Here is a 4,515-nt window from a genome sequence, read left to right as displayed (position 1 = left end):
TTCAAATGTTAGCTATGGAGATCTTGCCAGTCTCCTGTATATGGTATATTTTTGTAAACAGTTAAGAAAAATGTGCGTCGACACGGTACTACTGAAAGTGATGTAGTTGGCATGCCAGGCCAATCGGTGGCGCTGCCTCCGGGGTCATACATGTGCAAGCATTTCATGTTATTTTCAAGTAACTTTGACGAGCAGACAACACGCAAACAACGTGTAAAGTACATGATGTTTTCATGCTGAACGACCGTAAAAATGTCATGCGTCATTAACGTGTAAAAAAAAAGTGTAAAGTACGTGTTATCGGCATCTCAACATCGCATAAACTATGTGATGTAAGCATTTCAATTATCCGTCAAAAATGTTGCTCGTCATTAACCCGTAAACAACACGTGAAGTACATTATGTGTTAATTGAATGTCAACAACGCGTAAGATATCTATTGTTTGTGCCTGTTAAGTCTGTCAAGGTGCAGAAAGCATCTGTTTATGCCCCTTCTGGGCAACTCCACATCCTGGCAGGTTTGGATTTCAAACCGGAGCTCTGTAGATGGTTTGGGATCTCTTAATGGAGCTGAACAGACAGCGTTATGTGATAAATGAGAATGACGCAGCTGTGGCAGATGGCCGTGGAGTGGCCGAGCGTCCAGAGGAGATCTGACTAGTAGAGGCTTGGAGGAGGAAGGGTTGATGTGGGAACCAACGAGGCGTCTTCAACGCTAAAAAACCGCAAGGAGTAAAGTGGAACTGGACAACAGGAAGCATAAAACAGCGTTCAATAACGATGAGGAAAATGACTGAAAGAGGCATCGCTGTGACTTGACTTCACCCCGAATGGCTGAGGCACAAAGCCAAAGTGAGGTCATCTAACCGCTCCTTAAATCCTCAGGAGGAGATGAAATTATTGGAGACAGGTGCGGAGACTGCAGCTCTAAAGAGAAACTTTGTAGAAATGGGCGGAGCTTTGTGGAAGTAGGCGGGGCTTTGTGGAAGTAGGCGGGGCTTTGTGAGAACAACTCCAGAATGGTTCCCATGGGAGATTAAAGGTTTTCTCAAACATAAGAATCATGTTTTCATGGTCATAAAATGACAAATGACAAAGCTCCACAAAGTTGATTTTACATTATACCCCAGACCCTCTTTAAAATAATCAGATCAATATTTTAAAATTATTCCATGCTGTAAACAGCATAGATTAAATAATGGCTTTAAAGTCCCAGATGGTGTGGAAATTCTTTCTCACATTGAGTGTATTTAAACATCTGATTTAGAGTGTATCTATAGTCGTGTTTCCATTGACCACAGTATTGTGCAATTTGAATAAATTTGCTTAATGGAAACACTGCGATTTTGAAAATGTTTTTTTTTTCATCATTAGCAGAATATTGACAAAGTTTTACACACATTTATGATGGAAAAGCAGCGAGTAAGTGCTGTTTGCGAGGGAGCAAACATTGTGAGAGCAAACAGCATGTTTCTGATATGCTAATTAAAGCTTCTTCCACAAAGCAGACAGTTAAAAATCTGATACAAGTTAATCTAACGACCATTAGATTAATTGTCAGTATGGAATTGTTGTTTATATGAATATCTTAAAATATAGTTTGTTTGCTTCATCAGCATTGAATAAACTTTTCAGATTCTTTATGCTTTAAGATACTTTAATAAGTGAAAAATCTCTTTTAAAATGATGATTAACCAGTCTTCATGATGCATGCACTCTTGATTAACTCATTTCTGTTAAAACTTTGACAGTCACTATTAGGACTTAAATTCATCTGACGTTACTTGTTATGCTCTATCACCCCTTTATTTAAAACAACACAACTGACCAACGTCACATCCATAAGCAATTTTTGGATTTATCTAAATTTAAACATTTCTTGCTGTTAAAGATGTATCATTCCATTTGTTGTGATTATTGTAGATATATGGTTTAAGGGGAAAATGAAAGCCTCATAACACGTCACTCAGTAAAAGAAGCAATGTCTCTAGAGAGCAAACCCAAATAAGTGCAAAAGACATATTATTATTGCTAATTGTTAAACACATAAAAACAGCAGCCAAAATAGTCTTTTATGCAGGTCTAACATCCAGTCTGCTAATGAATTAAGTTTGTATTCAGGCCTTAATGATGGATCAGGTGGAGTGTTTAGAAATTCAACAGATGCAAACAAACCCTCTTGTATTTTAGTGTCTCTTGAAATGAAAGAGTCTAAGTCAGAACTTTACTGGCTTCCCGGGACTCGAAATCAAAGGCCTCATTGAAAAGCAAATGGAGCAACGTCAGAGGATTACAAGGCCTTCGTCAGCGGGGAGCCACGCTGCAGGGTCCGGCTCCACCAAATGTGGGTCATATGAATCACAACACTGCAGGATCTGAAAACAGATCACTCTATGCATAAAATATTTTGCTTAAAGTGAAGCAGAAATGAGTCTTAAAACGATTCAGGAGGACAATATTGGCACTTCTTCGCTTCTGAAGTTTTTACAGGCGAGAACCGATTCTGTAGGTCACCGTAGTGCTCACTAAACATGCAAAAACAATAATCACACATAAGGAACTGACAACAAAAAGTGTCTGAATTAGAGCAATAAATCAATAATAAGACAAATGCAGCTTAAAGCTGCAATAGGTCATTTTTATAAAAATAGTTTTTTTTTCTTTACGTATTTGTTAAAGGAGCTGTATAATCTAAAATCAACTTTTTGAGATTTATAATCATGTTATAAAGTTAATCCCTGAGTATAGACATACCTGGAGTGTTGACTTCATTCTTTCATGCATGTTTGAGGAACATGGGTGTTCAAAGTGGGGCTCAGGGGCCATTTGTGGCCCTTGAAATAATTTTGAACGGTAAAAATTTGGCCAACGAAATAGAAAAGAAATAACCTCCAAAATCTGGAAGTTGTCTGCTTTCCTTTTAATGAGGCAGCAGTCCGAAGCCTCTTTAAGGATATTATGGTACAAGTAAATATTAAACAAAAATGTCACAAAAAATCTCATTTGACTTTTTAAATAAATTAATCTTGTGGCCACTAGTTTAGATTTGCCAGTTTTGGGCTCAGGTGGGCAAAAAAGTTTGGACAATACTGATCTTCTACTGATGTTTTTTTTTTTTTTTTTTTTACAAATTTAATAAAAAAATATTACGATCAAAGACATTTAATCACACACCAATAAACATAACATACGCTCACTAAACATGCAAAACAATAACCACACATGTATTATTTTTAGAAAAAAAAACTTTTTACTTCAAATACCAATATTTTCTCAGGAAGTATAAATAATGATTTACGATTGATTTCAATTTTGTACAAAAATAATACAATAAGAGGAGAGAGAGAGAGAGAGAGAGAGAGAGAGAGAGAGAGGAATCATGTCTTGTATGCCGATAACAGTCACATAAAACGACTACACGATGACCTAATAATATGAGCTGGAGACTGGGTGGGTCCACGCGCGACGAGTCGCACTTGATCAATGTAGGTCTGGATATGAACGCTGAACACGCCTTAATACTGTCATTCTAGGCGTTCATTTGCGCGCGCCTCGCAGATTCCCCGCATTCCCGCGCGATCTTTGCGCCGCGGCTGTCACAACACCGCCGCTCTTTTCATGTGTATGAATAGCTGTCGATGTTTTTCATTCTTCCCCGGCGGGAGGAGGGGGGGCTACTTAACGGTGAGCCGTGATTCATGACGAGGAGTTATTAACAATATTTGTCCTGTTTTACATCGCTGGCAGGAAGTGGGAGAGGAGATAAAAGTCCGAGTGGAGGGGCGAGTCCCATTCCTTAAATTCACCTGAGCCTGGGAGCAAACAAGAGCCGGACGGTTTCCGTGGAAAGGGAAGGGCTGCGCGCCCGCGTTCAAAGGGTAAAAAAAAAAAGAGTCATTTCCCTCAAAACAAACAAACAAAAAAAACAACAACCCTAAATCAGTTTGGCGCATTCGTTACAAATCTACTTTTTTTTTTGTCATTTTATCAACAGTTTACAACAGCTGTATAGTGCATATTCCTTTTCCGGCCTCAAGTGTGTGGAGTTTTGTGCAGAATCCAGTTATACAAAGCATTGCATAGTCCTTTTGAGATTGTCAAAGTCTTTTCAAATCACAGTATACACAAGGAACGACTTCAGGCGATCATCTGCGGTACAGTAAACTGAATGTGGACAGATAAAAACATGGAAGACTCCTTTAAAAAAAAACAGTAAGAAATGTATGCACGAGATCAATAGCGGTCGTTGTGATTGTCACACGTGCAGACAAGGTGTCCCCCTCGTCCTCTCTGTCTTTAATGTCTTGACGTCACCCCAAATCCCTCCATTAAGGTCCTCAAAATAGTTCACTCTGGTGCTTTTGTTCCTTTACGTGACAACTTGGGATGACTTTTTTCTTTTCTTCTTTAAACCGAATACTGTTTTCTAAGATTTGAGTTTGAATCATTAACATCCTTGTTGATCATTCATGCGCGCCAGACTCGGTCCCCCTTCCCCCCCCCCCCCCCCCCTCC

The sequence above is a fragment of the Xiphophorus maculatus genome, chromosome 18 (genome assembly GCF_002775205.1).
Source record: "Xiphophorus maculatus strain JP 163 A chromosome 18, X_maculatus-5.0-male, whole genome shotgun sequence".
Taxonomy (NCBI): domain Eukaryota; kingdom Metazoa; phylum Chordata; class Actinopteri; order Cyprinodontiformes; family Poeciliidae; genus Xiphophorus; species Xiphophorus maculatus.
Note: the sequence above shows the minus strand (reverse complement) of the source record.